The sequence below is a fragment of the Neofelis nebulosa genome, chromosome 9, assembly GCF_028018385.1.
Source record: "Neofelis nebulosa isolate mNeoNeb1 chromosome 9, mNeoNeb1.pri, whole genome shotgun sequence".
Taxonomy (NCBI): domain Eukaryota; kingdom Metazoa; phylum Chordata; class Mammalia; order Carnivora; family Felidae; genus Neofelis; species Neofelis nebulosa.
In genome coordinates, this window is record NC_080790.1 from 130,300,658 (window position 1) to 130,323,683 (window position 23,026).

Genomic DNA, 23,026 nt, shown 5'->3' on the forward strand with positions numbered 1-23,026 from the left:
TGAACTTCTCAACTTTCCCATCTCTTCCCATCAACTCAGTGCAGTCGCCCACAGTGAGGGCCACGAACCAGTGAGGGGATCGGACTGAGACGTCCAGTATACTTGGGTTCAAATCCAGCCTCCCCCGCTGCCCAGCTACCTGGTTTCACACGACCCCCTTGCCCTGTCCAAACCTCAGTTCCCACCCCTACCTCTCCGGCCTCCTGGCTGTCGCGCCTGCATCCAGCAAGAGAAGCTGAGAAAATGAGTTTTCTGGCATCTACCTCGGGGAAGCGTGGGCTCCTAAGGTGGGCGCTGTCCCCCCAGATCTGCTCTGAGACACAGAGCAGGGTGGAGGGAGGTCTGGAACTGCAGGCGGGAGATACCTGCCTCTCACCCCATCTGGAGGAGAAGCGTCATCCCATCGTCCCCCGCTATGGCACCGTCCTACCTACTAATGTGTCCAACGGTTTATACTCCATGACTTCACTCCCTTATTGTCACTTATTTTCTTGTCTATTCTCCCAGCACTGATAATTGTCAACTCCGTGAGTGGCAGGCCTTTCTCTTGATCACTTCCGTGTCCTCAGGGCCCAGTCGGGCACATAGTTTGTGTTAAATAAATGGTTGAGTAACTAAAGATAGATGATTGGATGGATGGATAGGCGGATGATGGATGGATGGATGGATGGATGTGTGGAGGGATGGACAGATGCATGTGTGGGTGGACGGGTGGATGGACGGATGGATGGATGGATGGATGGATGATTGGATAGATAGTTTGATGGATGGGTAGATAACGGATGGTGGATGGATGGATGGATGGATGGATAGAACGTAGATGGATGGATGATGGATGGTTGGATGGATGGATAGGCGGATGATGGATGGATGATGGATGGATGGATGGATGTGTGGAGGGATGGATGGATGCATGTGTGGGTGGACGGGTGGATGGACGGATGGATGGATGGATGGATGGATGGATGGATGATTGGATAGTTTGATGGATGGGTAGATAATGGATGGTGGATGGAACGTAGATGGATGGATGATGGATGGTTGGATGGATGGATAGATGACTAGCTGGACGCATTAGAATCAATTGAAGAGCTTAAATGGCTTCCCCACACACACACACGTGCCCCAGCCCTGCTCCAAAAATAAAAATAAAAGCCAACACTTAATGAGTGCTTACTGTATACCTGGCCCCATGTGCAGCCTATGATGTAGGGCATTTCACTGAACCTCCCGGCCACCCTCTGAGCTAGTCACTAATACTAATCTTTCCTTTTTAGCGGACCAACCTGAGGCTCAGAGAGGCAGCCGCTGACCCCAGGTCCCACAGCCAGGAGGAGGAAGAGCCAAGGTTCAAGTCGGGATGTGTTTGGTTCCAGAACCAAGCTTGGCCTCGCCGGGCCAGCGCTCCCCAGGTGATTCTGATAAGCGGCCAGGTGGAGAACCCCTGAGCGGGGCAGTGAGTTCTGGGAAGAGTGTGCTGGCTTTGGGGCCAGCCGATGCCTGCACCGCCTTGCGGCCTGCCTCCTCCTCATCTCTGACACGGAGCGGGTAGCACTCCCTGCCCCGCCCCCCGGGTTTCAGGAGGGGGGGAATGAGCTGAGCAGCGTGCCCACCAGAGAGCAAGCTCTGGGGACACGTCCTGCAAACCCCACAGGTACCAGCAGCGGCCACGCTGTTAGTCCCCGGACTGAGGGCCGGGGGCCACCCTGCTCCTTCTCCCAGCTCCCAGGGGGAGAGACAAGTCCCCAGCTTCCTAGCACAGAGCTTGAGATGCGCTGCAGAAGACCCCTCGGGGACAGTCGGAGGCCACAGCGTGCGGGTGCAGAGCAGGGGTGCTGTGGCAAAGTCCTGCCCAGAATCCCGTCCCGCACAAACACGCGTGTCCACAGGTATGCGACACAGCTGACCCCTGCCGTGCAGCTCACGACAGCGACAGCCAGGAAACAAGCCTGATAACGGTAACAGCTGATGTGTGTTTACAGCAGGATTTCTCAACTCAGAACTATTGACACTGGGACCGGATCACTCTTTGCAGCGGGAGTCTGACCCGCGCATTGTAGACTGTTAGCATCCCTGGGATCGGTAGCACAGCCCCCCGTCCCGGTTGCCACGTGTCCCCTGGGGGGCGAAACCCCTCCCCTGGCTGAGAAGCTGGGCTCCACAGCTTGCTCTGTGCAGGGCCCTGGTGCACACACTTCAGGGAAGCCGCCTCCTCCTGCAGCCCCTCCCAGCTGGAGACAGTTCCACTGTGCAGAGGTGAGATTCGTGGTTTGGCCAAGGTCGGGGCGCGGACACTCCAGGAGCGCTGTGATCTGAACCTGTGACACATCCCAGGCCCCTCTCTTCCGAGCCAATTTTTGCGGGTTCCTTGGGCGTTTCCCCGGTCCCAATCATGTTGTCTGGGACTGGATGTCGTCTCATTTCTGCTTTTCCCATCTGGCTGCCTTGGCACGTTCGAGAACAGACTTGCGGGGCACGAATACTGGCTCGAGCAGATTCTGTGACGTGAGCAGCATTGTTTCTTTTAGGAAGTTAAATGTGCTCAATTATCGACGACCTGGAAAATGCAGAATACAAAGAAAAAAATAAAATGTCCCACCGGACTTCCCACAGAGGCCCACCTTTTGGCAGCTTCTTCCCCTGAGGAGCTCCCTCTGTTTTGAAGTGTTGTCACAAAGTTGCAGTCTCACGATCTATACAACCGCAAGTCCTGCATTCCCCAAACTACAAAGCCGGGTTTTTTTTCGTGTTGTTACAAAATCCTCTTGGTCGTCGTTTGTAATTGTTGCCGATGGTGGCAGAGACCCCAGTTTCTCCTCCATTCCCCTGACCTCTCCCTCTTCTTTCATAATAGAAATCTCAAGTTTTAGCTGGGCACGTGGCCACCCAGAAGAAAAAAAAAAAAAAACTACGTTTCCCAGCTGTGTCCATGTGACTCAGTTCTGGCCAATGAGACATAAGTAACTTCTAAGTAGTGTCCTCAGGGCGAGGGTGCCTGCTCTTCTTCCTATCCTCCTTGCTGCCTGGAATGCAGATGTGATGGCCAGCATCTGAGTGGCCATCTTGGGCCATGGTGGCGCAACAAGAGAAAAGACATGCGAATCCCTGATGAATTTATGACGGCACCCTACCAGCCCTGGACTGCCGCCTCCACACTTCTCTTATATAAGGGAGAAACAAACTTCTGTTTCATCTAAGCCCCTGGCATCTTGGGCTTTTAGCCGCTCAAAGAGGAACCTAATCCTGAGTATTGCACTAATATTTTGCTGGAGGAATTGTCTCTAATTCTTTTGGGAATTACCACCTAATTAGCTCAACCGTTCCCTGGTCATTGAGCATTTAGGTAGTTTCTGACTTCCTGCTACTCATAGCCATTATCCCAGGTGGGCCCCCGAGTCAGGACGGCAGGCTACGCAGCCAGGTATGAGCTGCCCAGGGAGCCTGCTTTGTTGCTGAGGACCCTCCCACTGCATCTGCTAGATGCACAGTGCGTTCTCCTCCACATCTCCCCTCCTGTCCTTCTCTTCTGTTTTTAATGTTCATTTATTTATTTATGAGAGAAAGAGAGGGAGAGTATGAGCGGGGGGAGGGGCAGAGGAAGAGAGGGGGACAGAGGATCCAAAGCAGGCTCTGCACCGACAGCAGAGAGCCTGACACGGGGCTCGAACTCGGGAACCGTGACATCATGACCTGAGCTGAAGTCAGACGCTTAACTATACCTGAGCCACCGAGGCGCCCCCCCCCCCCCCCCCCCCGCTCATCTCTTCTAACGGCACATCTCAAGGAGGCCTGTCTCACTGGTGAAGCCCAAACCCCACGCCTGCCCCAAGTTGCAAGGGAGGCTGGGAAAGTGAGTTTTCTGGCATCTCCCTCCGGGAGTGTGGCCACTAGGGAAGGAGTTTCCCTGAAGCAGGTACGCAAGGTGAGGCGTGGCCAGAAAGCAGGGCGAAGCTGAGCTCACTAGGCAAAGACCCGCCAGGCTGGGGAGGAGTACGGAAAGCCTTCTGCCATCACTTTTCATTTATCCTCCTCTTATCCCGAAAGGACAGTAGGCAGAACTAAAGAGGACCACTGGTGTCACCCTGGCAGTTTACCCAGCTCTGCAAGGGATGCGGCAGAGCCAGGGGCCCACGTCTATCAGAATGCAAGCCTGGTTCTCGCCCCTCGGCCCGCTACCCACAAGTCCACCTGGATGTCATTACCTGATGTAAGTACGTCGCCCAGACCAGTGAGCACATCCCTCAAGAGCAGGGCCTGTCTGCCTTACCCAGTGTAGTACTCCCAGCACCCAGACAGGCCCTGGCACACACTAGGTGCTCAAGAGATAAATCTTGAATGAATGAATGAATGAATGAATGATGACCATCAATCGTCAGCCTCGGAAGGAAGCTTGGAATCCTGAAATTAACATTTACTGATGCAGCCAGTATTTCCTGAGCACCTACAAGGCTCGCGCCCTGTTTTAGGTCCTGGGGATACTGTAGGAGAGAAGGAAAACTAAGTTCCTTCCCTCAAAGTGGGGGAGATGAACAGTGAATAAGAAAACCCCAAAATACTGAGATAACTTAATAGGATAGGATAGGATACCAGATACTGATAAATGTTTTATGAAGAAGTGTAAAACTGGATAAGAGATGCTAATTTAGAAAAAAATGGTTACACAAGTACTCTCTGAGAGGGTGACACTTGATCAGAGGCCTGAAGTAGGGAAGCTGAGTAAATATCCGTGGGAAGCAAGGGAACACCCAGTGCAAAGGCCCTGAGGTACGAACGAGCGAGGTGTGTGCTATTTGCAACGAGACAGCCAGGGAGGCAAGGGTTACACCATTTCCCAACTTCAACAAATCCACAGAGCCCTCAACGGTCGGAAACAGTGGGGTGGGGGTGGGATGAGTTCTTGACTCCTAAGCCTCTCTGGAAAAACATGATGTCGGGGGCAGACAGTAAATCTTGACTTGTCCCAGAAAACAATGGGCCCACAAAACCAGTGAAGTGTCAGGCTGAAAGTAAATGGCCAAAGGGCTGGGGCACAGGAGGATCATATGGAATTTGTTAACAAATCTGCTTTTGAAAAAGAATTTCCCAGTTAGGGGCAGAAGCTTCTGGCCAGCATCAAAAAGATGTTTATTGTGGTGTCTCCGTGTAGACATGAAAAATGGAGATTTGCTGTCTAGCTGGAGATGTGGGAAGATGTACCCTGTAGGTTAAGTAAGATAAATAAGTAAGTAAGTAAGTAAGTGAGTAAGTGAGTAAATAGGTCATATATTGTACAATCCCTTTTGTAAACTCATTCATTCACTCATTTGGAAATTGTCCACTGCAGGCCTACTGTGTGCCAGCACTCTGCTGGGTGTGGGGGACCCAGGCATGGCCGTCCCTGTCTCCTGGAACTCACGACACAGGGGGGAAGGCAGAGGGTCATCAGATCAGTACACAAATACATCATCAGCAACGTGGGTCAGCGCTAAGAAGAAAAGATGCCTGGTGCCCAGACGTCAAGGGATAGAAGAAGCCTGCGAGGGTAGACTCCAGAATGTCGAAGGGGTCGTAAGATTTCAGGTAATTCTCTTTCCTCATGTTCCCTTTCCTTTTGATGGTCTGTATGTTCTCAGTTTTTGGTACCGTCATGCTTTGCAACTGAGTAAATTAAAGCACACAAACAAAACCCAGATGAAGAGAGGGGTTAGAAATCACGGGTCTAAAGGTGACTCGACACCAGGAAAGGAAGGAAGGACACACAAGAAACTGCCCACTGTGTTTGCTCCCGCAAAGGGGACCCGGGGGCTGAGGTGGGAAAGAGCCTCTCTCCTCGCTGGACACCCTTTGAACCTTTTGAATGTGCGTGTATGTTTTTTGAAAATGATAATAAAATAAGCCAAGATCTTTTGAAATGAAACTACAAGTCGGGTTCTATTTTCATGAAAAGTGAAAAAGCAGGCCATAGCAGGATCTCAATATAAAAACATTAACTGAGCTGAATTTCCACGAAAATCTTAGAGTGGTTCTCTTTGGGTGACCTTGGTTTTTTTGTTTTGTTTGTCTTGTTTTGTTTTTTCTCGGTACTTTTCTGTATTTCCTAGATTTAAAATTAGAAGAATAAAGGAGACAAGAGAAAAGGTGACTGTTCTCTGTAAACATGGTTTTGCTTCATCCCCGCCATTGCTGTCTAAGGCGTGTATGTTTATCATGCCCATTTGATAGATGAGAACACTGAGGTTCAACAGGTAAAGCCAGTGGCCCAAGGTCACACAGCTGGATCTGGGCGAGGCTGGTCTAACCCCGAAGTCTGTTTTTAAACCAGGGTGCTCAGATGCCCTTCAAAATGTCCTTCAAGGAAATGGCATTGCTTTGAAAATCCGAGGGGGAAAACCAAACAAACCAGACAAGAAATATTACATTTTTTAAGCCACTTATTCAAGCTCTGATGGGGCCTGAGACCAACTCGGCAGGGGCACTGTTTACATTTCAGGCGGGGCACTCCTTCATCGTGCCTGGCTGTACCCCCATGACAAGTCCCTGCCCCTAAAACCCCAGCTGTGTCACCCACATCTGTCACCCGGAACGCCCCTCACACCTCTCTGAACCTCCCCGGGTTGAGGAATGCTCGCTGGGACTGAGCAGGTGGGGTCTGGGTGAAGGAGGGGGATGTGAGAGGCCGCAGCCCCCCAGGCCCTCGGGCCAGGTGGCCACCAAGCGCCATCCGCTCTTGGGCCAGCTGAGGCCAGGCCGGGAGGACTGCAGCCCGGAGCTGGGAGCCGGGCGGGCGGCCACCGCAGTGGGGACCGGGAAGGCGTGCACTCCCTCCGCCTGCCCGGCAGCGGCCCGTGGCCGCCCGCCAGGCCCTGCCTGACGTCAGGCTCTGACCAGGGACATAATGTGCTGGCTGCAGGGAGACAGGGCCGCGAGGCGGGGCGGTCGGAGAGAGGCAGGCCAGGCGGGGAGAGAAGAAGAGAGAGAGAAACACAGTGAGAGAGCGAGGGGAGAAGCAGAGATGAGAAATACAGAAACAGAGAGAAGGAAACACACACGCAGACAGAGACAGAGACAGAGACAGACAGAGAGACAGAGAGAGAGGGAACGAGGGGGAAGGGGGCGGCGGGGCAGTGGGCAGGGCCGTGAGGTTAGCGTGGGAGACTCCAGACCCGGTGACTCAAGCCCTTGGAGCCTCTGGCTCCTTACCTGGGCAATGGGAGCCTTACTGGCTTGTGGAGGGGGCAGAGCGCCCTCCCCGATGGGGGTGGGGGGAGCCAATCCGCATAAAGTGTTTGGGCAGAGCCCTGAGCGTAGTAAGTGCACAAGAAAGTGGGGGTGATGGGAGAGGGGGTGGGGCAGGGAAGGAGAGATGCTGGAGGGAGGGAAGCGACCCCGTGAGAAACAGCCCTCCTTCCACAGGGACCCCTTTCCTGCGGCCGCCGAGCACCTCTCTTCCCACCCCCTTCATGACTCGGGCAGCCGGCCACCAGCACAGACCTTGGCCTGGCCTTGCCTGTCTCGGGGCCCAGCCCCCTGTTTATGGGCTCAAGAAGGCCATGATCCCAGGGCCATCACGTCACCAAAGCCAAACAAGGCCAGGCCTGGTCACTGCGGGCCTTCCAGCCTCATCACCCCCTTTCCCAGCTTAATTATTAAATGGCCCAGCAGGGCTGAGGGGCTGAACCAGCTGGCCTCCTGGGTGTGGGCAGCTGTGCCTCTGTGTGCCCGTCAGTCAGGGGCACACACTCTGGAGACCCCAGGAGGAACTTGCAAAGTGCCTTTTCTCTTGCTCCCACTTTTTCCAAGAGCCTTCATTTTCCTCACCCCTCACCCTATTTGTCAGAGTTCCCGTTTATTGAGCACTTACTGTCTGCCGGGCACGGTCTTTAACCCTCCTGAGAGCCCCAAGAAAGGGAGTGCTATTATTATCCCATTTTTCAGATGAAGAAACTGGGCTCAGGGGTGGCAGTCCTTTGCCCGAGGCCACCTGCTAAGGAGTGGCGGAGCCAGGGTTCCAGCTTGGCCACCCTCTTAACCAGACAGCAGAGCTCCCGTGCCCCGAGCAGCTGCTGAGCGCCAGGCCCTGTGCCAGGCTCTGTGCCCACGTCACCTCTCAACCCCCAGGAGGGCCCTAGGAGGCAGCCGAGGACGATCTTGGCCCCCAGGAGACGTTAGGCTCTATCTGGGGACATTTGGGGCTGTCACGACTGGGGGGATGCTGCTGGCCTTGGGTGGGATGGAACCCACGGATGCTGCTTAACTCCAACAGCACAGAATTATCTGGTCCCAAGTGTCCCTAGCACCGAGGTCCCCACCACAAGGTAAGCCCTGTTGTGCTCTCCATTTTACAGATGCAGAAACTGAGGCACAGAGAGAAAGCGCCTCTTGCCCAGGTGGCCCCCTCCGTGTTCCCGCTCTCCATCAGAAGAAGCCACTGCTGCTCCTGGTGGCTCCTGTCCTCAGGAGAGCCCTGGCTCTCTTCTGGGCCCACATGAGTCCTTGCTTGCCTAGTATAGATGATGCCTCACCAACTTTTGACATCTGAAGGCAGTGTCTTAATCATTGACTAGGAAGATAAATCAAACCAAAAAGTCACTGGGAAGGTCCGAATGCCTTTAAGTGAACGTGTATTTTATTCACAGCAGCGTTGAGGGACATTTGAAATTGGCAACCCACGGATTCACGGAGCAAGTCTTTTCTGAGCACCTACCGTGTACCAGACCCCGTCCTTGGTGCTGAGGTCCAGCAGAGGAGCACGAGCCCCTCCTGGGTCGTCAGGAGCTAACACTCTAATGGGGGAAAGTGGACCATAAACACGAAAGAAGACCAGGGTCATTTCAGACGGTGGCAAATGTGGCTGTGAGGAGGCGGAAGGGCTGTTACAGAGAGGTGTCTGAGAGGGGCTTTCTGAGGAGGTGAAGCCTGAAGGGTGACAAGGAACCAGCCTTGGGAAGAGGCAGAGTGAAAAAGGTTCTAGGTAGAGGGAACAGTGTGTGCAAAGGCCCTGAGGCAGGCGTTTGCATGGACCGTTGAGGCACAGCAGGGAGGCCTGTGGCTGGAGCCAGGTGAGGGCACAGGAGAGGAAAAGGAAACGAGGTAGAAGATGTGTCAGGGCTTTGCATGTACTTGGGGGGCGGGGGGGGGGGTCAAGGGAGTCAAGGGACACAGGTTAGGTTCTAACAGGATCCCTTTAGAGGCAGTGGTCAGTTGAATGATGTCCCCCAAAGCTGCCCACATCTTAATCCCCCAAACCTATGAATGTTAACTTTCTTAGGCAAAAAGGAATTTCACAGCTGTGACTTAGTTACGGAGCTTGAGGTGGGAGATTGCCCTGGATTATCTGAGCGTGCTCAGTAGAATCACGGAGTCCTTGTAAGATGGAAGCTGGCAGGGGTGGGGGGGGAGGGGGCGGTGAGGGGGCAGTGCCCGAGTGGCTCAGTTGGTTAAATGTCCGACTTCCAGCTTCAGCACAGGTCATGATCTCCCAGTTCATGAGTTCGAGCCCCGCGTCAGGCTCTGTGCTGACAGCTAGAGCCTGGAGCCTGCTTGGGATTCTGTGTCTCCCCCTCTCTCTGCCCCTCCGCCGCTTGTGCGTTCACTCTCTCTCTCTCAAAAATAAATAAATACACATTTTTTTTTAAATGGAGGCTGAGGGAGGGAGGTTTGACTACAGAAGAGGAGAAGGCGGGGAGAAGAGAGAGAGAGTGACAGAAACAGACTGGAGGGACACACTTAGCAGACCTGAGGAAGGGGCCACAAGCCACGGAATGCAGGTGATCACGGGAAGCTGTGAGAGGCAAGGAAACATCATCTCCTGGAAGCTTCCAGCAGGAACCGGCCCTGCCAGCACCTTGACTTTAACCCATCAAGACGGATTTCAGACTTCTGACCTCCAGAACTGTGAGAGAATACATGTGTGTGGTTTTAAGCCTCGAAGCTTGTCATAATTTGTTACGGGGCCAGAGGAAATGAATGCGGGTGGTGTGTCGGGGACAGCCCCAGGAGGGTGAGGCCGGAGCAGGGGGCCCGACTTGGAGGCTACTGCAGTAGTCCAGGCAGGAAATGAGCAGGGACCCAAGGAAGGGGCGGGATCCGAGGGAGACTTCAGGAGCCAGAACGGGCAGCTTTGCTGACGGACTGGACACTTAGCGGGCAGGAAGGAGAGAGCCAGGGTCTCTGGCTCCCTCAGTCATCCCCTGGCCGGGGCCCAGGATGGAGAGCTGGCCCCGCGTGGCTCCTGCTCTAAGTGAAGATTCAGCTGCACGAGGCCCAGGAATAGTTACAAGGTGATGGGAGGGACCGGGCTCGGCTGCCCCAGGACCTTTCGTCTTACACCCTTCAGGCCTCTGCCCCGGTGTCCCGGCTTCAGAGAGGCCTCCCTGACCACCCTGTCTCAGAGAGCCCCTCCTGCTCTCTCTCCCTCCCCCTGCTTTAGTTTGCTCTGTGTATCTTCCTGTCACTCTGGGTGCTGTCTGTTTCTTTGCTGGCTGGCTTCTGTGCTCCATGGTCGGCCCATGAGAAGGACTCCATCCAACTTCTCCAGCACCGACACGGGTGTGTGCAGTGGATGAACGAATCCCCATTTTCCAAGGGGGACACTAAGGAAAGCTATAGCAAAGGAAGCGACACTCTCAGGGTCACGCGGTTGCTAAGTGTGGGGTCAGGATCTGAACCAGGACACAAATTCCAAAGTTTGCGTAAGTAGCCTGCCTCCCAACCCCAGTGAGGCTGCCTGCAGTCCGGGAATTTCCACTCTGTGGGTATAGTGCTGGTTCCCTCCTGAGGTTTCAGACGTCTTTAGTACAGCACCTCGGGGCACCCGACCTGGCCCGGGGTGTTAGTAGGTAGGGAAACTGAGGCTCAGAGAGGCTAAGGTCTTCCCCGAGGTACACAGCTTGTGAGTGGCAGAGCTGGGATTCAGCGCCCACCAGTCCCTCAGTTCGGATCCCCTCTCTCAAATTTCCAGGGTGCTCTGGCCCCTGAGAAATAAGGCAGAGCAGGTATAGCCCCTACCGCCCATTGTCCAGGCCAAGCCTGGAAGAAGCCTGGCAAAACACCTCAAGTTGGGAGCTTCTAGAAATGAGGGTTGGGGGATAGGACCTGGGGCCCTGTAGGCAAACCCCAGCTCTGCCTCTCCTCTGCTGTGTGGCCTCAGGGAAGGGGCCTCCCCTCTCTGGCCCAGGGTTCCTCCTGTAACTCCAGCTGAAACCCTGGACAGGGGCCTGGGTGGCTCAGTCGGTTCAGCGTCCAACTCTTGGTTTCGGCTCAGGTCGCGATCTCACGGTTCGTGAGTTCGAGCCCCACGTCCGGCTCTGTGCTGATGGTGTGGAGCCTGCTTCGAACCCTCTGTCTCCCTCTCTCTCTGCCCCTCCCCCACTCGCACTGCCTCTGTCCCTCTCAAAATAAATAAATACACTTAAAAAAAACAACCCTCTGGACAAAGTAGATAAAGACATATCGAGCACATTTTAAGATAAAAAGACGCAGCATGTACTCTAGCTGACGTTTTGCAGTAGAGCATGCTGTTAGGACATACAAATATAGTCAAAATAACATATAATAAATTGAATTTTAAAAATCAACAATAAACAAAACAGTTTATTTTTCTCTCGTGTGAATGAAGTCCAGATGTAGGCAGTTCAGGGCTGGTTTGAAGACTCCACAAAGCTGTCCCAGGCTCCTTCCTGGTCACAACTCTGCCGTCCTTAGGGTGTGACCCTCCTCATGATCCAAGGTGGAGGCCACAGCGCCAGCCTTCTCGTCTGCCTTCCAGGTGGCAGGATGGAGAAGGAAAGATGATGAGCAAAGGGTGGGCCACAGCTAAATCCCTAGGAAGGATTCCAGAAACTGCCAAGCACACTCCTATTACGACCCATTGACTGGAACTCAAGTATATGGCTGCCCCTAGCTTCTAGGGAAGCTGGGGAAAGCTGTCTGTATTCTGCATGGCCATGAACTCAGCTCAAGGTTGATCAAACATTTGTAAATAAACGAGATAATTTTAGACAGCGATACATGCCGTGAAGGAACACAGCAGGGCAAGCTGAGGGAGAACGGTATGGGAAGGGTCTGTCCCAGGCCACAGGGCTGGGACCCGAAGGACAGGAAGGCCTGGGGGAGAGCATTCCAGGCACCCGGAACAGAAAGTGTGTGCCCTGAGGCAGGAACAAGCCCGGTGTGGTGAAGAAACAGGAGGCCAGTGGAGCTAGGGTGGGGGTGCGGGTATGGCCTGGAGCAGCGGGGCTCAGCTGGGCTGGACCCCGGGGGAAGCTGTGAGGCCCAGCATGGCATCTGGGACTTTTTTTCCAACTACAGTGGGGAGACACTGGAGGGCTGAGGCTGAGAAAGGAGACCTGATACGATATCCCTTTGAGAGGAAGCTGAGCTCCTGAGGCCTGTGACATTCACCTGGAACCGTTCTGAGAGCTTATCATTCACTCATTCAGTCATTCAGTGAACGGGCTGTGGTGGCCGAAATGGCCCTCCCAGTCTCCGCTCTCAGGAGAAGGGCAGACAGATCCAGCAACAGAGCACGTCAGACCCAGCCCACAGATGGCACTGAGCGCTTTGAGGGAAAGATGAACAGGACCACAGGAGGGCCTACCTTTGCTGGAAGAACAGAGAAGGAGGTGATCCTTGAGCCGAAATTTGAACCAGCCGGAAGCATTATCTTGGTGAAGCCTGGAGAAAGGGAGAGAACATTCCAGGTGGAGGGAACAGCCTGTGCACAGTCCTGGAGAGGCAGGAAGAGAATTGCGTGTTCGAGAAATTCACCGGTCTCTGGCCTGGCAAGAGGGAGGTGGGTGGGAGAGGTCAGCAGAGGTCAGATCTCAGAAAGCCAGGAGGGGGGCGCCTGGGTGGCGCAGTCGGTTAAGCGTCCGACTTCAGCCAGGTCACGATCTCGCGGTCCGTGAGTTCGAGCCCCGCGTCAGGCTCTGGGCTGATGGCTCGGAGCCTGGAGCCTGCTTCCGATTCTGTGTCTCCCTCTCTCTCTGCCCCTCCCCCGTTCATGCTCTGTCTCTCTCCGTCCCAAAAATAAATAAAAAACGTTGAAAAAAAAATTTAAAAAAAGAAAGCCAGGAGGAGGGCTCCAGGCTTGCATGTGCTGGGCAGGATGATTTATTAAGCGCTCTGACCCCAAATCCCTGGGATGGGCCTGTGGTCGGATCCAAGACAAGCAGGGGCCTTGCTGTCCTTGGAGGGTGTTTACAGGCTCGCTGATGACACAGGCTGCTCCCCTCCTGTGGCTTGCAAGTCACTGGGCACTAGAGGCAGGTCTGTTCCCTTGCTCTCAGCCCTGACAGTGCCTCTGACTCAGCCTCCTGCCACAGCCACCCCTCCCATCACCGCCGAGGCCACGATCTCACCCTTCATCCCTCCCTGCTAAGGCTCCACAGGACTGCATGACCCTGGCACTTGGAAGAGATTCTCCAGCTCCAATCAAACCTGCCCATTTCACAGAGGGAGAAACTGAGACCCCCACAAGGAAGAGGCCCTTCCCCCAATGTCTCACTCCAAGGTTGGAAGAGAGCCAGGGCCTCGCCCCAGGCCTCCTGACACCTGACCCTTAACCTCTTTTAAAAAGAAGAAGAAGAAGGGGGGGTGGGGGGGAGGAAGTAGAAAAGAAGGAGGAAGGGAGAAAGAACTTGAAAAAGTAGCATTTATTTATTTTTTGAATCCTAATCACCATTTTTTAAACATGTAATGGATATCAGACACGGTGTAAGCTCCAAACATGAATGATCTTAATTAATTTCCATAAAGCTTTAAGGGACAACTATTTTCCCTCATTTGATAGAGGAAGCTCGGCTTAGAGAGATCAGATAACTTGCCCAAAGTCACCCAGTTAGTGTCAGAGCCAGGATTTGAACCCAAGGACTGTGACTGCAATGCCTTATGATTTTCATCATTACAGTTTTTTTTTTACATTTTTAAAAATTGTATTTAAATCCAAGTTAGTTAACATATAGTGTAATAATGGTTTCAGGAGTAGAATTTAGTGATTCATCACTTACATAGAACACCCAGTGCTCATCCCAAGTGTCCTCCCGAATGCCCATCCCCCATCTAGTCCGCCCCTCCCCCACCTCCCCTCCAGCAACCCTCAGTTTGTTCTCTGTATTGAAGAGTCTCTGATGGTTTGCCTCCCTCTCTGTTTTTATCTTATTTTTCCTTCCCTTCCCCTAGGTTCATCTGTTTTGTTTCATCTGTTTGTGAAATCATATGATAAAAAGTAACGGTTAAATGGAACTTAGTGTGAGCCCTTCCCAGGGAAAGGAAAGGGACTGGCCTACAGTCCCTTGGTCCCAGGCAGTGACTTTACCTCTGTAGCTTGTTCTGTGGAAACCTCACAGCTACACAGTGAGATGGATGGGTATGATTACATCTTCTAAATGGTTTAGAAAACAGAGGGGCACCTGGGTGGCTCAGTCGGTTGAGGGTCCAACTTCAGCTCAGGTCATGATCTCACGGTCTGTGAGTTCGGGCCTCACATCAGGCTCGCTATTGTCAGCATGGAACCTGCTTTGGATCCTCTGTTTCCCTCTCTCTCTGCCTCTCTCTCTCTCTCTCTCTCTCTCTCAAAAATAAAGTCAACATTTAAAAATGGTTTAGAAAACGGAGAGCCTCTGCAATCCACTTGTCATCACACAGCAGTCATCTGGAAGGGGAGAGATTCGAACCTAGGTCTGGCTGTAGTTCCTGGCCCCCAGCACTCCCCACTTGCCAAAGTTGCCTCTCCTCTGCTCCCCTCCTCACAGGGTTGCAGGCTCCTCTTTCAAAGCTACACAGCAGAGACTTTTCCTGGCTGTCCACAAGCCTACAGATATGTTTCCTTTGGCCCGTGTGGCATTTTAATAAAATCAGAGCCAATGTTCACAAATCAAGGGATTTTTACATGAAAACCCAGATTTCAACCTCCATTAAAACACTGGGAGATCTGACTGGGCTGGGCCCGTGTTCTGTCTGGCAAAAATCAACAGGGTGTGGGAATGTTCGAAAGGGATGCCCCAGTTCTCCACACTCCCCACCTCTCCCTACTGCCTTCCTGGCCCTTAGGCTAAATGCCAGTTGCCTTTATCACAGTGCAAACACAGTTGTTTTCCTGAGAGCTGGGAAGTCTTCTCAGTACCCATATTTCTCTCAAAAAGAGGAAAACAATAATCCAAGAATGGTCAGGGTCTTGAAAAATGGGGAAACACTTATTTCTTTGTGGAACTGAGGAATATTCCTTGGTGTTTATTATACAAGCAAAACGTGGCTGAGCCCCCATACCACTGTTGAGATTTCTTTCTTGGTTACTCTAGTAGGATTGTCAAATTTAGCAAATAAAAATACAGGATGCTCGAGGCACCTGGGTGGCTCAGTTGGTTAAGCATCTGACTCTCTCTCTTTTTTTTCTTAATTTATTTATTTATTTTGATGGGGGGGGGAGGGGCAGAGGGATGATTCCAAGCAGGCTCTGTACTGTCAGCACAGAGCTGATGTGGGGCTTGAACTCACAAACTGTGAGATCACGACCTGAGCCAAGATGGAGAGTCAGACGTTTAACCAACTGAGCCACCCAGGTACCCCAAGCATGTGACTCTCGATTTGGACTCCGGTCATGATCTTTCGGTTCATGGGGTAGATCCCTGGGGGGGGGGGGGGGGGGGGGGGGTGCTCTGTGCTGACAGTGCAGAGACTGTTTGGGATTCTTTCTCTCCCGACTCCCTCTGCCCCTCCCCCCACCTCTCAGAAAATATATGTAGGATGCTCAGTTAAATTTGAACTTCAGATCAGCAATAAACTTTTTTTTAGTATACGTATGCCCCATGCAACCTTTGGAACATACCTATACTAAAATATTTTCTTCCTTTATCTGAAATTCTACTTTAACTGAGCACCCTGTATTTTATCTGGTAATCCTACCCACATGCTTTGACAGTGGCTGTCTAAGGGGCTTGCATTTGAGTTCCGGTTCCTCCTCTCCTGCTTAGGTGATTCGGGGTAAGCCCTTGACGTTCTTTGGGCTTCTAATTGTGCATCATAAATAACAGCGTGAAGACTCAATGAGACAATATATGCAAAGAGCTTAAGACCAAGCCCGGCTCCCTGGACGCGCTCCGGAAACGTCGGCTTCCGTCTCCTCATCGTTGGTGCCTACCCAACAGCCACCCCTTTCTTCTTGGCTCGCCGAACCCCGGTTTGTGCCAACCACGCTGTGCCCCGCCCCAGGTCATGGATGTGATTGGTCTAGCCACCACGACACGCCCATTCTGGCCTGCCAGTGATTGGTCCGAGATGAGCACGTGACCTGGTTCTGACCAGTAGGACGCACCGGGGGCGGAGGCAGGAGGAGTGCTCCCGGGAGGTTTTCTCAGCCGGGGAGGCGTGGCCGTGCTGCCCCCGCCCCACTCTTCCCGCCTTGGCCGCAGCTGTGGGAGAAGGGGACGCTTGACCCTGGCTGCCATCTTATGCCAGTGACGTGGCACCAGGCAGAGGGCAAGGTCGGAGGGCTCCGCGGCTGACCACACCGAACTTCTTTTAAAAGAAATGATAGGTTGGGGCGCCTCAATGGCTCAGTCGTAGGAGCGTCCGACTTCGGCCCAGGTCATGATCTCAGAGTTCATGAGTTTGAGCCCCGCCTCAGGCTGTGTGCTGACCCCTCGGAGCCTGGAGCCTGCTGCGGATTCTGGGTCTCCCTCTCTCTCTGCCCCTTGAACTTTGGAGTCAGGTACCAGGCGTCGCGTTCCAGTTATGTCACCCCAGGTGCCCTATCTGAAGAATGGAGGAAAGATAAGTATCTCCTTGAGTTAGTGTAAGCGAAGTGCCTGCGAAAGTACGTGGCAAGCTGTACTAAGCACGTCGCTGTTAGTCATCGTGATTCTTTTGGCGTCAGAACCCAAGTCAAACATCCTCCAAATGCTGTGCCACTCCGAGTTGATAATTCCTCGAAGAATCGAAGCTCCAACGTAGAAGCAAATGTTGTACCCCTTGAAGTTGAGTAAATGTCGAACGTCCTCCCAAGGAATGCTTTGTAGGTTTCTTTTTATGTCATTCATCCTGCGAGGATCCGAGCAGACTCATTGGGCTGCTCTCCATTAGCTTCCAAGGGAAGGGTAGGGTGTTGGCCACTCACGGAAATAAGGGACAGTCCTGCCATCTGGGATTTGGGCAGAAACTCCAGGGCCAAAATATGATGGGCAGAACGTAAGTGTACCAGTTAGGAATGCCTTCGTCTGAAAACTTCAGAATATTCCACTAACACTGGTTTAAACAGTAAAGGCATTTCATTATTTCAGAGGATGAAAAGCCTGAAAGTAGATGGTGTCAGGGTCAAGGCAGCATCTATCTCGGTCATCTGTCTGTGTCATCCAGTATCCAGCCATTTGCAACCCATCTGCTTGGCCATCCTGGGTTTTAGCTTTTGTCTTTAGTCTTGTTGCCTCATGGTCACAAGATAGTTGCTGCAGTTCCAAGCGTCACATCATTTAAAAAGTTCGAGACACGAAGGAAGGGTTGGGGAACAGTGGAATCTCCCTTCTCCTCGAGCTCTTTCAATCTGGAAAGGAAAGTTTTCTCCGCAATTTTTTTGGAGGGATTTCCCCTTACATGTAATTGACCAGAACTGGTCATGTGTCTGCTCCACACTGCAAAGGAGGCTGGGAAAGTGAGTTTTAGCAAACGGGAGGTGTGACAGCAATGGTAACGTGACTGTTTTAGCCCAATCTTAATCCCTCCTCTGGGGCCGAAACTATCCGCTCCTATCCCTAAATAAAATCAGAGTGTCTGCATGTAAACCTCAGCTTCTGCCAGAAATCCCACTAACACCACAGTAAAGAGATTAAAACAGAAGAGGATGTAAACACACAAGGGTAGAGAATAGGCAATGAGAAGGTGAACGAGCAATGATGTGGCCCAGGTTTTAGAAGCTGGATGACAGTGTTTCTCCGGGGCTCCTCATCCGGGGGTCTTAATCCTGTGTCTGCCAAGAACAAGCTGTGCAGCCTGGGGAAAGATGCTTCCCCTCTCTGAGCTTCAGTTTTCTTGAGGTTCAGGGGAATCTTTCTGGCTGGGAATTTGCCTCAGCACATCTCCTACTAGGGAATGGAGAAGAAAGCAGGGCCATGAGTCCCTTGCTCTGCTTGAGAAATGATCCTGAAAACGAGGTCACACCTGGATGACCTGAAAGGTGTGGGTTTCAGACGCTGAAAGAAACTCATCAGTCCGGGAGGTGCAGGGAGACTTCCAGCGTCGTCCCCCAAAGGAGACCCTTGAAACTGATAAATTGCAGTAGACGATACTAAAAGGATGTGTGTGAACGGGGTTGAAGGATAAGACTCGCTTTAGGCACCTACGCTTTATATACATGTTTTTACTTTATTTAGTTATTCTCTGTTGGACCTTGAAGAAGCCACTCAACTGCTCTCTGCCTTACTTTCTCCATCTATGAAATGGGATGTGGTCGAGACTGCCAGTTGTCGCTTAGTATCCATCCTCCCTGGTCGCCTAGCAATAGATTTGTAGCAGATCCTGGCGCTGCCTCGATAAAGACTACATTTCCCAGCTTCCCTTGCAGTTAGATGTGACCAATGGGATGTGATCCTAAGATCTGGGGCCAACTTCCAGGTTGTAGTATACAGGGGAGGGAAGTGCCTTTCCCCCTTTCCTTTTCCCACTGGCTGGAATGTGGATGTGAGGTCCAGGCATCTTGCACCAAGAGACCAGGGCAACACCCCAAGGGACTGTGACCGCATCACGCTTCTGTGGCTACCCCCGCCGTCCCCAACCTCTCCCAAGGCGGTGAGGGACACATTCAAAACCCTGCCTTCCTCCCCACCTGCCCGTCGCCACCCAGGCCAGTTTCTGGGTGGTGGGCAGGGGGCACGGTACCACCCAAGTGCACTCCAGCATTCCCAGGCAGGGGAAAGAGAGCAGGGCTTTGCTCCTGGAATGCAGGGCCCACACCATCAGGCCGGCCCAGCCGAATACGAGAGGGCCGAACGCTGAGAAAGCCTTGTGGACTGTTGGAGAAACTGTGTCCTAGAGAAAAATGCAGAATTTCCTCTTCCCAGTTTCCCGGGGTGTGGTGAGCCCAGCCTCCCGAGTTGGGAGGGGCAGGCTTCCAGAAGCTTCCATCCTGGCCACACAAAAATCAAGAGACTGGAGCAGGAAGTAGTCCTCCAAGGAACTCTGAGGATTCACCGAACACTCGAGAGGAAGTGGTGCCCACGCTAATGTGCTCGGAGGCACTTTTCTCTGTTCGTCCATCAGTAAGTAGTCATTTATTTACTTAAATATAGACCGCGCCCCTCTGCTCACCGACCCAATGGCTCCCAGTCACCAGCACCTGCGTCTGTTTGCTAAGGACTCGCTTGGGCCACCAGAAAACCCTTGGAGCTCATGCGGGATGAGCAGATAATGCCCAAGGGTTCATGCGTCTGGCAGCCACCAATGACGGGTGGGAGATAGTGGATAGAAACCCCCGTTTCCTCACCTCTTGGTGGGAATACCATGGAGGCATGTTCACACAGGTTCCAGGGCTCCCCAGTGGGATAGAGCCCCAGTTTCCCAGCAGTAACTTGTTCAAAATGTACCCTGGATCGGCTGCCTTCCCTTCTCTGTCTCCTGTCCCCACTCCCTTACTTCCTGGGATCACCTCCCAAACAGACAACTTGAATCCTTGCCTCAGTGTCTGTTTCCGGGGGCACCCAGCCTGAGACCTACATGTACTATGAGTCAGACACACAGCTAACTTGGGGATCAGAAGGGACGTGTGTGTCCCATCTGGGAACTCAGAAGGAGACCCAGACAACACCCCAACAGTTATGCAGAAGTAGAATTACAAATCATGATGAAGGTTGCAATTGTGAAGAAGCACAAGACCTCGTTGTTAAAACCCTTTGATGGCAGCCCTCTGCTCTAGGTCAAAACCCAGAGTTCTCACTGAGGGCCCAAGGCCCTGCACAACCTGCCACCACCTTACCTTTCTGGGCCCACTTCTCCCCGCAGTGGTCCAGCCACAATGACCTCCTAGCTGTTTCTCAATGTTCCTGCCTCAGGGCCTTTGCACTTGCTGTTCTCTCTCACTGCTATGCTTTCCCCAGACCTTTCCCATGACCAGCTGCTGCTTCTTGATTCAAATCTTGATTCAAACATCACCTCCTTAGAGAGGTCTCCACCCCCTCCCACTGGTCATTCTCACAGCATCGCCCTTTCAGTTTCCTTCTCAGCACATGTCTGTGTACTTGTTTATTGGATAATCCCTAAATGTGAGCCCCGTGAGGGCAAAGGTGGTGTCCCCAGTGCCTGGAACGAATCTTAGGGCTGAGTAGGTGCTGTTCATTGGGTAAGTGGTTGAATGTTGAAGTGATGGAAAGAAACAATGAATGAATGAATGACATAAGAACATTTGACAAGGGGACCAAATCTTGTTCGGAAAATCAGGGAAGGTTTCCCTGAGGAGGTGACACTGGAGCTAAGATATGAACAGGGATGGGGTATTAACTGGGCCAAAGAGGCTGCAAAGACTACCCAGGCAGAGAATGTAGTGTGTGCAAATGCCCAGAGACAGATCTCAGAGGTGACATCAAAGCTGTGCAAGGTAACAAACCAAATATAACCCAGGACTTTTTAATATTTTTTTTGAGGTACAATTGACATGCAATATATTAGTGTCAGGTGTATGACATAATGATTCAATATACAAATATACTGCAAAATGTATATACAAATATACTGCAAAATGATCACCACATAAATGTAGTTAGCATCCATCACTAGGAATAGTTACAAAAATTTTTTCTTGCCTTGAGAACTTTGAAGATCTCTTAACAACTTTACGACATGCAAAACAGAATTATTAGCTATAGTCACCATGCGGTATATGACATCCTCATGACTTAGCTTATTTCATAACTGGAAGTTTGTACCTTTTGACCCCTTCGCCTCTCTCCCCCACTGCTGGCAACCACCAATCTGTTCTCTGTATCTATGAGCCTTTTTTTTTTTTTTTAAGATTCTACATATAAGTGAGATCATATGGTATTTGCCTTCCTCTGTCTGACTTATTTCACATATAGCATTATGTCCTCAAGGTCCATCCACATTGTCACAAATGGCAAGATTTCCTTCTTTTTATGGTTGAGAAATATTCTATTATATATGCAGATGTATATATACATATAGATGTGTATCTATGGAAACATCTTTATATCCATAGATCTATGGAAACATATCTGTATCTATCGCATGTCCTTCATCCATTTATCTGTTGGTAGACAGGTTGTTTCCATGTCTTGGCTGTTGTAAATAATGCTGCAATGCACATGTGAGTGCAGACATCTTTTTAAATTAGTGTTTGTATGTTATTTGGATAAATACCCAGAAGTGGATCTGCTGGATCATAGGTCAGTTCTGCTCTAATTTGTGGAGGAAGCTCCATACATTTGCCCCAGTGGCTGCACCAGTTTACATTCCCCCCAACAGTGCACGAGGGTTCCCTTTGCTCCGCGTCCTCGCCAACACTTACTATTTCTTGTCTTTTGGACGATGGCCATTCTGACAGGTGTGAGGCAGTACCTTACTGTGGTTTTGATTCGCTAACGGTCGGTGATGTCGAGCGTGTTTTTGTGTACCTACCTATCGGCCGTCTGGATGTCTCCTTTGGGAAAATGTCTGTTTAGATCTTCTGATCGTTTGTGAATCGGATTGTTTTTTTGCTATTGAGTTGTGTACGTTCTTGATATAGCTTGGATATTAGCTCCTTATCAGATGCTGGAGTTGCAAGTATTTTCTCCCATTCGGTAGGTTGCCTTTTCGTTTTGGGGATGGTTTCCTTTGCTGTGCAGAAGCTTCTTTAGTTGGATGGAATCCCACGTGTTCATTTTTACTTTTGATGCCTTGGCTTCCGGTGTCAGGTCTAAAACGTCACCCCCTAGGCTGATGTCAAGAAGTTACTGCCTGCGTTTCTTTCTAGGAGCTTTATGGTTTCGGGTCTTACATTCAAGCCTTCGATCCACTGGCATTATTTTTTGTGTATGGTGTACCTTCACACCTACACACGGGAGTACCCGGGGAGCAAAGCAAGCCTGTTGCTCTGCCCCTGGAGGTACGAGCAGGGAGGGCAGACCACAACCAAAGAGCTGGAAAGATGTTTGTTCCCAAAGATGGAGTTGCCCTGCAGAGTGAAATCACACTGTAGACTCTCATTTTCTAAAACACCCAGCTAGATGCTGTATAGAAACACATGTAGCACACACACACACAACGAATGAAGAACTCCCTGAATTTTCCCCATCAAAAGGAAGTATTGCGCATAGTTTCTTTTCATTTTAGTAAGTCACTTAATCATCTTGCACCAGTGCGATCACCGTGAACACGGGGTTGTACTTTCCTAAGTTCAAGGAGAAACGAAACAGGTCTACACCATTTAGATGTGCGGCATAGGCCCACAGACGTTCTCCCCAGTTCCGCCCTCCAGTTTGGCACGGCCAGGCCCAGTCACCTAATGGGTTCTACATGGAGAGCTGGGAAGGTGCCAGGTTCCATCTCCTGGCCTCCCAGTTTGGAGCCCACATCTTGCCCCTCCCAGCAGCCAGAAAAAGGCTCCAGCTGGACAATCAGGCCTCCCCTCCCCTGTGCGGCCACAGCAGAATTGGCCTCACTCCATGGCCCCATTTCCTCCCAGTGTCCATTACCAGCATCTCCAGAAGGGACTTTTCCCCCTGCCTCACTGGGGCCTCCAGGAGAGTCTGCCGGCCTCGGGCTTGGAGATCAAAGATGCTGGGGGCGCCTGGGTGGCGCAGTCGGTTAAGCATCCGACTTCAGCCAGGTCACGATCTCGCGGTCCGTGAGTTCGAGCCCCACGTCAGGCTCTGGGCTGATGGCTCGGAGCCTGGAGCCTGTTTCCGATTCTGTGTCTCCCTCTCTCTCTGCCCCTCCCCCGTTCATGCTCTGTCTCTCTCTGTCCCAAAAATAAATAAAAAACGTTGAAAAAAAAATTAAAAAAAAAAAAAAAGATGCTGTCTCTTCCCCAGGGAGCTCAGCAACTGGCAGGGACCAGAGGACTCTG

General features: G+C 51.9%; 2 long non-coding RNA genes across 4 annotated transcripts in view; one reads left to right on the plus strand and one right to left on the minus strand.

Annotated features, from left to right (window-relative positions):
• Nucleotides 1–9,100, plus strand: part of LOC131485920 (uncharacterized) — a 233,079-nt gene extending 223,979 nt beyond the window's left edge. The window contains exons 5-9 of one of the 3 annotated variants that reach the window (XR_009249077.1): nt 1,278–2,256; nt 4,050–4,207; nt 5,324–5,559; nt 6,081–6,621; nt 8,616–9,100. This is a non-coding gene — a long non-coding RNA (uncharacterized LOC131485920). The remainder of the gene's footprint in view (nt 1–1,277; nt 2,257–4,049; nt 4,208–5,323; nt 5,560–6,080; nt 6,622–8,615) is intronic. The other 2 variants (XR_009249075.1, XR_009249076.1) reach the window with 2 other exon arrangements.
• A 2,475-nt stretch (nt 9,101–11,575) lies between these two features.
• On the minus strand, nt 11,576–13,516 carry LOC131485928 (uncharacterized). Its single transcript, XR_009249085.1, has 3 exons — nt 13,110–13,516; nt 12,578–12,758; nt 11,576–11,739 (listed from the first exon to the last, which is right to left on the minus strand). It is a non-coding gene; the product is annotated as an uncharacterized LOC131485928 (long non-coding RNA).
• Between the last annotated feature and the right edge of the window lie 9,510 nt (nt 13,517–23,026).